This window comes from Triturus cristatus, chromosome 4_1 (genome assembly GCF_964204655.1).
Source record: "Triturus cristatus chromosome 4_1, aTriCri1.1, whole genome shotgun sequence".
Classification (NCBI taxonomy): Eukaryota; Metazoa; Chordata; class Amphibia; order Caudata; family Salamandridae; genus Triturus; species Triturus cristatus.
The window spans coordinates 1,256,366,876-1,256,379,475 of record NC_140585.1 but is presented as its reverse complement, the minus strand read 5'-3'; the positions used below and the strand labels follow the sequence as shown (position 1 = coordinate 1,256,379,475).

General features: G+C 46.7%; 1 long non-coding RNA gene across 1 annotated transcript in view; it reads left to right on the top strand.

Moving 5' to 3' along the window:
- The window catches only part of LOC146856527 (uncharacterized), a 1,813,942-nt gene that overhangs the window by 609,025 nt on the left and 1,192,317 nt on the right, over nucleotides 1-12,600 (top strand). The gene's annotated exons all lie outside the window — the stretch shown is intronic.

The following is a 12,600-nucleotide window of genomic DNA, read 5'->3' as shown; positions in this document are numbered from 1 at the left end:
CAGATGGAGTGGCCAGGAGAGGGCCAGATGGAGTGGCCAGGAGAGGGCCAGATGGAGTGGCCAGGAGAGGGCCAGATGCAGTGGGCAGGAGAGGGCCAGGTGCAGTGGGCAGGAGAGGGTCAGGTAGAGAGGGCAGGAGAGGGTGAGGTAGAATAGGCAGGAGAGGGTGAGGTAGCGTGTGTAGGAGAGGGTCAGGGGAGTGGGCAGGAGAGGGTCAGGTGGAGTGGGCAGGAGAGGGCTAGGTGGAGTGGACAGAGAGTGTGAGGTAAAGTGGCCAGGAGGGGGTCAGGTGGAGTAGGCAGGATAGGGTCAGGTGGAGTAGGCAGGATAGGGCCAGGTGCAGTGGGCAGGATAGGGCCAGGTGGAGTGGGCAGGAGAGGGTCAGGTAGAGTGGGCAGGAGAGGGTCAGGTGGAGTGGGCAGGAGAGGGTCAGGTGGAGTGGGCGGGAGAGGGTGAGGTGGAGTGGGCGGGAGAGGGTCAGGGGGAGTGGGCGAGAGAGGGTCAGGGGGAGTGGGCGGGAGACTGTGAGGTAGAATGGGCAGGAGAGGGTGAGGTAGCGCGGGCAGGAGAGCGTCAGGGGGAGTGGGCAGGAGACTGTGAGGTAGAATGGGCAGGAGAGGGTGAGGTAGCGCGGGCAGGAGAGCGTCAGGGGGAGTGGGCAGGAGAGTGTGAGGTAGAATGGGCAGGATAGAGTAAGGTAGAGTGGGCTGGAGAGGGTGAGGTAGAGTGGGCAGGAGAGGGTGAGGTAGAGTGGCCAGGAGAGGGCCAGGTAGAGTGGACAGGAGAGGGTGAGGTAGCGTGGGCAGGAGAGGTTGAGGTAGCGTGGACAGGAGAGGGTCAGGTGGGGTGGGTAGGAGAGGGCCAGGTAGGGGGGGCAGGAGAGGGTCCGGGGGAGTGGGCAGGAGAGGGTGAGGTAGCGTGGACAGGAGAGGGTGGGTTAGCGTGGGCAGGAGAGGGGGAGGTAGCGTGGGCATGAGAGGGGGAGGTAGCTTGGACAGGAGAGGGTCAGGTGGAGTGGGCAGGAGAGGGCCAGGTGGAGTGGACAGGAGAGGGCCAGGTAGCGTGGGCAGGAGAGGGGGAGGTAGCGTGGGCAGGAGAGGGGGAGGTAGCGTGGGCATGAGAGGGTGAGGTAGCTTGGACAGGAGAGGCCCAGGTGGAGTGGACAGGAGAGGCCCAGGTGGAGTGGACAGGAGAGGCCCAGGTGGAGTGGACAGGAGAGGCCCAGGTGGAGTGGACAGGAGAGGCCCAGGTGGAGTGGACAGGAGAGGCCCAGGTGGAGTGGACAGGAGAGGGTCAGATTGAGTGGGCAGGAGAGAGTCAGGTGGAGTGGGCAGGAGAGGGTCAGGTGGAGAGGGTCAGGTGGAGTGGGCAGGAGAGGGCAGGAGAGGGCCAGGTGGAGTGGGCAGGAGAGGTGGCTTGGGCACTTTCATACTGCCTACACGTAGAAACCACTCACAGTTTCCTGCCACGAGAAATACTTAAACCAAAGCTTTTCAGGTTAAAAAAAAAGTTCACCAAGTTGCAATTATATGCACTTGGCGATTTCACACGATCCCAGCAGTGGTCTGTCTTCTAATGGACTTATTCCTGTGGTGTATAAAACGCACACTGTCCATGCAGTTTATGCAATAGCAGTGAAGCCACATCTCTACGTTAGGCCAGATGTGGGAATCACACAGAGGGCTGCTAATGAAGTCAGTTCCAGCGGGCTCCACAGTTGGCATGCACTTAGTTGAAAGTAAGGTGCTTAGTTCTGTATTAAAAATGAGTTAACACCCGCGGATTCTTGGGCCAGCTTTCCAAACTGAGCACAGAACTTTCAAGAAAAGCATCTTTAACGTCTGGTGAAGTTTTTTCAGAAGGAGTTTGAGGCCATCTTGAAAGTTTTATATGTATTGTAAGAGAGTTTCGAAGGACAAAATATATGTGCCTTTTGTACAAAAACATTACCTTGCATGTAGGGCATGTAGGGCTCCCAATATTTGATGTATTTGCTGCAGTACACTCCGTCATTGCTTGGAATTTGAGTTTTTGGTAGCTAGAACACAGAATATTCTCCTATTCTTAGAGGAGAGCCATTGCCGCGAAAGTGAAAGTAATGGCCAGCGACATAAGAAAGGCAGATGGTGGCTGCACCATTGCACGCGCACATGCATGCAAGCTTCAGGCCAAGAAAAGCTTGTGGTTAGCACTTTGAAAAGTCCCTTAGTAAAAGTCGAGCAACAGCACATGCGCTGCTGTAGGCTCGACCTAAAAAGTTGGATTGTGTTTCTTTCCTTTACATGTCCTGGCAGTAAAAACCTTGTACTCGCGCTTTTAATTTAGAAAGGCTAGTAAACCCACTGGTGAGGGCAGAATTACAGGCTGGAAACTCAGAAGTGCTAACTTCTGAATGTGTCTACTAAATGTGATGCTTCAAACTATCAAAAGAATCTGCATTAAATCTGCCCTAATGGTCAAGTCGAATTTAATGTAGCTTATGGCCATATGAAAACTTTAGTAATAAGCCACTTTGTTGCCCAAAGGTTTCCAGTACCGTTTTACAGTTGCTGGCAACAAGACAGCCTTCTGCCCTCCTGGGAGGAGGTGTAAAATGCTTTCAGGAACAAACACAAAGGGCCCACTGTTGGAAGAGATGTGACCTCTCTCTCTGGTAGGAAGGCCAAACAGGGTGTGAGGCCAAAAGGTGAGCTTCAAAGGTGAAGCCGTCTTTGAAGTGAAAATGGTGGACACACACGAGAGGGGCTTTTCTTTTGTCATTGACGAAAGGTTGGCATCGGGGACAGAGAGAATATAACAATTGCCAAACCATTTTTTCAGTGTGGGCATAGGAGCCCGGTGGCCACACCTTTGGGGTGAGCTAGGGAGCTGCACACTCAGGAGAAGGTTCTGCTGTCATGGGAGTATGCAGAATAGTGCACTTTGGGCTAGCTAGTTGCCACTCTTCACTGGAAGTCATCACTAGGTGGGAGGAGAACTGGTAGCCCATTGGATAATACATGCCCATTCATGAGGGAACAACTTGGGCAAAAAGTGCTCCCCTTGGAACCCAGGCCTCAGATCACATTGGTACAGAAGAGTGACCAAGGAAGGACTGCCCTGCAGATCCCTGGACCCAGCAAAGAGAGGGTGCACCAAGACTGGACTGCACCTACTCCTTGAGCATGAAAAAAGAAGACCATGCCTGTGGCATCCGCCCTGCTCAAGGAAAAGTTGTGCCTGCGCCTCAGACAGAAGAGATGACTCCAAGAGTCAATTGGTTGACTTCCTATTACAGCTACAGGGCCACAAAAACTGAAGAAGCCTGCCTTGCCTAGTTGGCAGCCAAGAATGCTTGCCCACTGCTGATTGCCAACGTGCAGCCTGGTAGATCAAGACCTGACATTCAAAGGTTGCACCTGAGTCTGCTGGATCTGGGAGTCACCAGAGTGCAGTTTGCACACCCAAGACAGAAGTTATCACCAGTTAAAGCGAACCACTGGTTTCGCTGTAACCAGAGAGCTGTAGACCATTGGCAACTGTTTTTTGTCTCTACTTCAAGGAATATCAACCCCTGTCTGTTTATGGATCGAGGGGTGGCCCTAGGAAGACCCCTGTCACTGGACACTCAGCATCTTTCAGCGTCTTCAGCATTCTGTATCCCTGGCATCCGGACCACTCCATAATAGTCTATGGTGCCCAAAGAGCCTGGAACTGGACTGGAAACTGCTTTGACTGCGAGGTAATTGTCAAACTAAGAATCTTTTGCCCCTGTGACTCGCTCTCTTCCGGAGTTGGTCACCCAAAGGGAGCCGGACAAGTAATATATAACTTTATAACTGTTTTTAAAAATTTGCAAAGTGTGACCGCGACCACAGCCCATTCCAGTAATTTATTGTGTTGAATGAAAAAGCAGTGATTTATTGTTTCTTTAAAATTCATATCTCCGGAAACCTAAGATGTATTTTTGTTGTTTGGGTGTTACTTTGAAGATAAAAATACAACCTATTTTTATAAATTGGTATCCGATTTTCATTGTGTAGCGTTTTATTCTTGATTGTTTTTGTCCTTTTTAATGCTTTACACATGTTCTTTTGATAAAGCCTGACTACTCAGAGCCACAGCTACCCAGGGCTGCGTTACAGATTTCTAAACTAATCTGACTGGACCCAGTACAGGTAGTGAGTTTATAACACTGTGAGATCTCATAACCGTACCATATAATAAAGTGCTTTCCTCACAAAAATTAAAAGGAAGGTTTTCTCCTGTCAAAAAGGGTTAAGTTGAATGTCATACTGCAAGATTTACACTGCAGCAGTCAGGCTTCACAGGGTAGGCCTGAAGTCATGTTGGCTCTGCCACTTTTGTGGGGGAAAGAATCATTACATAACAGCCATTACATCACGCTACATTTACAACGCAGTCATTACATCGCAACATCCTTTACAACGCATGTCACTGCAATGCATCCATTACATTGCATGTCATTACAACACATACCATTACAACGCATAGTACCCCCACACTATCCAACACTTACCTTACTGTTGCACCCCGTGGAGTTAGAATAGTAATTTTTACCCCTACACTATCCAACACTTACCCTACTGTTGCACCACCTGGAGTTAGAATAGTAATTTTTACCCCTACACTATCCAACACTTACCTTAAATGCAATGTAATGGTATGCATTGTAATGGTATGCGTTGTAAAGGTATAATGCAATGTAATGGAATGTGTTGTAAATGTAGTTTTAAAAAATTTGTTGTAGTGGAATGCGATGTAAATGTATGCGTTGTAAAGGATGTTGCGATGTAAAAACTGCGTTGTAAAGGCATGCATTGTAAATGTATGCGTTGTAACGTCATACATTCCTTTCGTGGATGGCACAATAAATGCTGTAGTACACCAGTAGAATTTAACACCCAGGCCCTGGGTGCACTTTCCACACTATATACTAAGACTAAAGCAAGCAAAATGTACCAATTATGAATAAGCCAATTCAACCATATTTAAAAGGGGAACATAGACACTTGACAGATGATTAGCAGGTGTAAAGTGCACAGAGTTCTAAAGCCAGCAAACATATAGGGTCCAGAAAAAGGTAACAAATCAGAGGTGATCAGGCAGAAAAGGTACGTACCTAAAGTGCTCTTCAATCCAAGTCACAATAATTTCTGTAAGATGGGCATCTCAGGACCCCGGAATTTCCTAGGTGATTGTCATAGGCTCTCATGACCTGGTTGTCTGTTTGAACCTGGACTGCTTGATTTCGGACAAGTAAGAAAAGGATAACAGAGCCTTGACTACTGCAGCCAGCTCCTTACAGGTGGAGTAAATATGCTGCTTCTCCACAAACCTTCAACTGAATGGGCTCCCAATAAACTGCTGATAGTGACAAATGGAGGCTGAGGGTGTGACAGTGGGATCCCTTTAGCTAGATGTGAAGGTTCCATTCACCAATGAAGCTTCCTGGATACAGCCAGAGAGACTGGGATTACACTTTCATAAGCACTTGCCATTGGATCCCGATGATAGAGGAGATGGTTCACCAGAGGATAAATATGTAACGCAGCGCAAGAAGCCAACAGAACTGTGACAGCCAAAAACCCCAGAGCTGTTAGCCACTGTTTTGCTGGGGCTTTCCAGCACTGAAGGGCTCTCAGTTGAAACATCAACTCTCTTTCCTGAGGAGCAGAAGGAAGCCTTGACCCAAATCTGCCCTTAAAATGGCTCTTATGAACTGGAGATGCTGAACTGCATGAAGATGTGGTTTCTTTTTGTCCAATAAAAATACATCAGTCAAGAGACTCGCAAACCAGATATACTGCTTCCAGGTCATTGAAGAAATAGTCACAGATTAGTCAAGGTACTGGAATAGTAGTAGTCCTTGAGCATGTAACTTACCCACCAGGAGCCAGGGTTTTTTTAAGCAACCGCACAGCTGTAGCTAGACTCCTCTGGATCTGGAAGAACCTCACCTTTGATTAGTAATACCTGGAGTCCCTTCAACAACCCCTGGGGCAGGCTGACCAATTGAGCATAGGAGTTGCCCTAAAGAAATCTTTTGCAGTAGATTAGAAGTCAATCCTGTTGCCTTTCCCTACTATTTGAAGTACCCAAGCATCCTTCGCTGCTAAATTAAAGGCATCTGAGGAAGTATTAAGTCTTCCCACCATTTATTGGCATAGTCATGACTTTGGGGACTGCAGGAAGAGCTGGATAGGTGTCTGGCTGGAGCTGGAAGGTGGGACTTTTTTGGGAAGGAGCTTCCCAGCCACAGCCCCTTACATAAAAGGACTGGTTGGAGCCCCAAGAAGATCAGAAGGCCCGACAGAAGCCAAAACTCATTCCTTCTGAGGAAGGACAAATAAGTGTTAACAGTTTGCGGTCCGGTATTGACTTTTTGACAAGCTCCTCTGGCTGAGAATTGAAAAGCATCATCCCAACGAAGGGATGTTGGGCAAGCATTGCCTTCAGGGAGTTGTCAGCTTTCGAAGGTCTCCTCCATATATGCTTCCTGGCTGATGTGGAAGATCCAGATGCACAAGCAACTGCACTGAGACCATGAATCAAGATGTCAGACAAAATTCTGACACGTTGTTCTATTAAGGAGAGCCTAGACGTAAAGTCATTGCCCTGCTGTAGTTCGTTTGCCAAAGCTCGAAATTCTTGAAGGAACGACTGCACTGTATAAACAGGAAATATTCCAGTTATTGAAGTAAAATCAGAAGTAATGTAAGCTCTTTTTATAGCATCCTCTACTTTCTTATCAGTTTTGCCAGCTGGTGCAGCCTCATTTTAAATTATAGTCCTTCTAGATGAAACGCCGGCCGTGAAGAAATCATCCTTGACTGCAGCCGGAAGCTCTTTCTGAAACCTCTCCAGTTGGGTACCTTTTGAAGAATAATCTAATGAAGGAAGGTTTCTCCACTTCTGTCCATTTCTTTTACAGCAGCCTTCCAATGGCCTTGTGAACTGGTGAGGAGTCTGGTGTTTACATCTGTGTGGGGGCACAACAGTCGTCCTCAGTGTGTGTAGGTGATTCAGACAAGGACAGACTCTGACACAGTTCTTAATTAACTCAGCCAATTCTGGTTCTTGAATGTATATCCTCCCATGGACTGCTTCCTTCTTGCCCGCTTGCTGTTTGACCTGCTGCTGGCCAGGTCTCTGGGGAGGGTAGCTACATCTGCCGGCCTCCCTACCGATCGCGCTGGCGCCGGGCATCAGAGAGCCATAAACGCAGAAGAGGAGTGCTGCAGTGCAGGACCCTCGCGGACTGCTACCTTCTTTCCTGCTTGCTGTTTGACCTGCTGCTGGCCCGGACTCTGGGGATGGGAACTACATCCCCAGCCTCCCTAATGGTCATCTTGGCACCAGAGTGCCGTAAACACGGAAGAGGCATCCCGCAGTGAGGGATGTGCATGGATCTTGCCCAGGCAAAGACCATGCCAAGTGCGTCCCGTCTGCGCCTGTCCGTGGCCCAACGAGGCTGGGCTAGGCCATGTTGCTTTCTTCCTTAATCTGGAGAGCTTGTGACTGCTGGGTGAGTGGTCAGTCACCTCTGTTCATTTTTCGCTACTGGAACCTGGAAGGGCTTTGTGGGGCCTGCGATTGGGGGTGACTTTTATATTTGCACATTCATTCATTCAGACGTTGAGCCTCTTCTACAAGTAACCTATATTATAGGGCTGTCTTGATTGTGATCATGGGGAAATGGAGAGGCCAAGGGAGGATTCCGTCACCTGTTCCCTCCCCAATATCCACCTCAATTGACAGAATGCAGCAAAGAGCTATAGGGGTGGTGGCCACAGAGATCGAGTTAACGGAGAGGCAACTCTTCCTGAGCACAGATGCCCACTGCATTCCAATAGAGTTCTTGCGGGCCTCATTACACAGTCCTGAGCGTCCCATTAATGATAATCGCCCAGCCATAGACCAGCTGGGGCCCAAGACACAGGGGGTGCTGTGACCATCTGCCCATTGACGGACTAGAAGAGCACACTGACACACTAGGCTGTCAAAAAGAAGCGAGGCTTGCTACCGGCACTCAAACCCACTAAAGATGCTGGAGAGGAATCTGCAGCTTTATTCCGCATTGGATGATGTTATTGTCCCTGTATGCAATGAACGGCACGATGGGAAAGTTCTACAGCATCCTTGGGTCACGAGTTTAAAAGGTGAATTTTTAGCTCAGGTTAAAACCACCTTTTTAGATGAACTTGTACCATTAATGGTTCACCTGGAAAAAGCTTGGTCAATTAAATGGAGGTGACATTACTGCAGCTTCTGGGGAGCCTATAGGCCAAACAGACAAAAGCTGTCAGACTGACTTTTCCCCCATGGCTGCGGCACCTTGGACCATAAATATGTTAGATAAAGGGAAGAGCGATTGTGCGTGTAACTGTGGGGGCTCAGCATAGCCAAACAGTAATAGTTTGGGGGGATCTCTATCATTAAAGAAGACAAATAGTGGTGTCAATTATCATTTTACCCCCTGCTTAATGCCTCTTATGTTATGATCCTTTCAGGGGTCTCTGAGGAAAAAATAGGCCACAGAGAATCTCTTACCTAATAGATGCTTGCATTGTCTCACCAAGTATAGGAATTTCTCCACTAATGGGGCTGGTAATATCCTTTTGACCCGTATGGTCAGCTGAATTGGGAAAGGTCCTATAGATAGGCCTGGCAATTGTGTCATCGTTCATTTTAGAAACCCAGAGCAGGCACATGATCTCTGGTAGGTGAACTATCTAGGCAAGCACCAGACTCAAACTTAATGCTCTTACCACTAGGTTATTTTTACAGATCTCTCTTACCAGGTCAATCCAACCAGAAAAGCCTGAATCAGCTTGACCTGACACTTAATTCTGATTGCCCCTATTATCAGGCACTATTCGCCCGGTCTTCTATGGTCCCAGTAGATAATAGATTTGATGCACTGGAGGGGGTAGATTGACATTCTTTTCAAGGATTGGCAGAGGGTGCATACACAGAGAGGGTGGTTGTCTGAGGGGAAGGGTCTGTGACCGTGAAAGCCTTACAAATCCTTTAATTCAGATTCCATCCTGCTTCGAAAGTTCCTGCTCATTAGGAGATGATTTCTGGGGTGAAGCAACGGAGCAGACTTACCCATGTCTTTCAGGTGGTATGGTCATGAGGAGAGATATCTTTTTGGCTCCTACAGTCCTCCATAATTCCCGTCAAGAAATTGACAGAGAAAGCCAGATAGATGTAATGGGGGGTCCATGTCAGGCATCAGGTACCCAGGAAGTCTCCAAATTTTCCAAGGTGGAATCTTGGAATGTTGCAGGACTGAAGAGCAAATTGGATTGTAGTGACTGGGGGTTATTTATAGAACAGTATGACATCTGCCTATTTCAAGAAACATGGTTGACTAAAGAAAGCTTTGCGATTTTCATCAAGGCGTCTAATGTAGGGGGAGGGGGAGGCTGCCAGGAGGGCTGTCCACCTGGGTAATGGCTCATTTGGGCTGTAGGTGCTGAATGGTAGGGACTTTCTCCAATTATATTTTGTGTGTCCTATAAGCTTTTGCCCCCCAAAACAGATGTATACTTTGTCAATGTATACTCTAGACCAGTGGGCATCAGACAGGAATTTCCTACTGTGAAACAGTTGACAATATTCTTGCCCACACTTCCGGAGAATACCCTTAAGATAGTAGTAGGTGGTTCTAGTTGTCAATTTGAGCACCTCAATACCAACCATGACGACTCCCCAAGTGGTGAGGATAGGCTATGGGCCATTCCACGCTGTCGATTTCCCCTATCAAGAAATGGTCCCCCTTGGACCTTCAAATGAACATCCTCGTACTGAACCATTCTTTAATGGCATGTAATGGATGCACCAAGTCAGACAGGCTAGGCTCTCATACATTTAATCAGATAGGGATTTTGTTACTGACTGACTACGGCTCTGTGGATGTAAGGTTATGGCCCCTAGTTTTGGACTTGGAAATATTGCCTAGACACAACAGTGATCATAATGCTCTGTCCCTTGACCTAACTATACCCTCTAGAGGTGTCTCAGTAGCTTACTCGAATAGTTTGGATGACAGATTGAGGTTGTCTTCCTCCAGACGAAGAATATATTGGCCTACATTTCAGCAGTCCCTGGATCTAAGTGATCCATTATATACAGTGGCGAGTCAGTCCCTATCAGCTCTGTGCCAAGTTATTTCTCCAGATTGTAAAGTGCTCCACTCTGATAGCGTAGCAGAAATTCATGCAACTTTAGCTGGTGAACATAAAAGACTTATTTCATACAGAAAGAAGGTCCAGGTGCCCCAGGAAAAATATGCCCTCATGGTTTTACAATAATTGTAGAGCTGCCAAACTAACCCTAAAAGAGGCACTAAAAAGAAAGGACAGCTGTATGAATAAATCTGCCTGGTGTGCCTACAAAAACGCCATTAGCCTTGCAAAGATGGAGTGGGATAAAGCAAAATTGAACTCTATGCTCTTGCTGTCAAGAATAAGGATTCAAAGAAAATTTGCAACATAGCTTTGTTTGGGAATTGGGAGGGTAAAACCAATATAGGTCACATCATCACAGCCGATCTATGGATTGAGCACTAACATTCCCTATATGGAGTAATGGATGGGCAGAAGTCACATCCAACTGGATTTAATGTTAAGGGCATACTAAGTAGTGACCTGCCACCCTCTGGATTGGAGGGCTAGTCTCCGATAACTTTGACGGAAGTACTTAAGGACTTTGGCAAAATTGCCCCCCATATGGCAGCGGGCATTGATAGAATCCTTGGGGACCTTTATTTATCCGAACCTGGGATTTGGGGCCCCTACTTGTGGTGATCTTTAATGCCATAATGGAGGTGATGCCTATTCCTAGGTCTTGGTCTGGAGTGGGGATTATACCCAGTCCTTAATTTGTAAAATATGAAGTGCAGGTGCTCACATTTTTTTAGGAGGCCACTTTCATCTCCCTTGGTGCCACCCTCTTCTACCAGTGGCTCCACCCATTTACTCTAGATGCCCCACCCACATCCTCAACTGGCACTTCTGACTCTCAAGTACCAGAAAACTAGCACATGGTGGCAAAGGTTCATTTAGTGGACCCTGGACAGATGCAATATGGGAGCTTCCATGCAAGTCGGTGACTGAAGTGAAGCAGCATGACAGTAGCAAGTACTGGGTGCTCTACAGTCCCCATCCCAAAGGAATGTAAGAGAGACAATGTTGAAAAGGAGATGCCTTTTAGCTTTTTTAGGTCAGGATTACATGCCATCCCCACTTGAAAGGTCTATCTCTTTGTTTCACAGAATGTCAGCACTTCATGTAGATCTCCGTTGAGCAGCTCCAGTCAACCCTTTCCCTTAACTTGTGCACATTCATTTTTCGTTACTGCTTTCTTCCTGTGTCACTGTTTTTCCATATTTCTCTTCCTCTTCCTTTCCCCTTTTTATGTTTTTCTCTCTCTGCTTTGGGTGAAAGTCTGATTAAGAAAAATAGTTAGCGGTCCCCAAAAATAAGTGCTGGTGGGCCCCACCTGCAACAGCCAGTTCAAATTAAGCACTGGGAAAGCATATGTAATTTACCTTTCCATCGCGGTCACTGGCACCAACTTCCCAACTAGGTTTAGGCTCCACACTCACCACTACTTATATTCATATATACCTAGAATGTGCCAGCGCTCATAGGGTTAACACATATAAACTCAGTAACAGTTGGTTTTGGTTAAATGGAGAAGCATGTGCAAAGCCAAACATTGCCATAGAGTAGATATAGCAGTAATTGTAGGCACTAGAAAGAGTAGCTGCACTGTCTGAAATTAAAGTGAACGGAACGTACCCAGACACTGCATATGGCAGTACGTTAAAGATTGTTGAAATCCATCCTCTAATGTCAGATCACAAACAGCAAAAAGACGCTTCAATGTAAAGCCACTACTGGCTGTGGATTAATCTGCACTTATAGGCAGAGCAGAGGTCAAAACCGGCCCTGACAAAGTTCTCGGCCGGCCCCCCGGGTGTTGGGGCTGCGGCCGAGCTCTTTGCCAGGGCAGGTTTTCGGCCGATTTAGTTACAGGGCCGAATATGCCATTCACGAAGGGAGCGATGACTTTTATTTATTTTGATACTTCACACATAAACTGCAAACATAGAAATGGTACACAGAAGGCTAGTGAAAACTCGGAGGCCCTGAATTGTAATAATTATCCAGCCATCCCCTTCAAGTACATCACTACCATCATGGCAACAGACCGTCAGAGATGAAAAATTCAAAAAACGAGAGAAGAACCCCTATTAGGAAGATAACCTCTCAAACCCACAGAAGAGAAACAGTCTACTATAACATTCTTTTGTTTTTTATTATAAAAATATAAAGTTGTAGATCAATTTTTCTTTTTTTGAATAATTCATTTAATTTTTTGTTCAGAAACATAACAAGTAGCCAGCTATTCATCAGGCTAGAATAGACGAAGCAGTACAAATATTAAATAGTACATAAACAATGACAAAATCACATTTAAACAATAACAATTAGTGCAGTGTATACAAAAGTGAACAGTTCAATAAGAACATACACAGTAATCAAATACATATATGTAAACAATACAATACAAAGACAAAAAGAA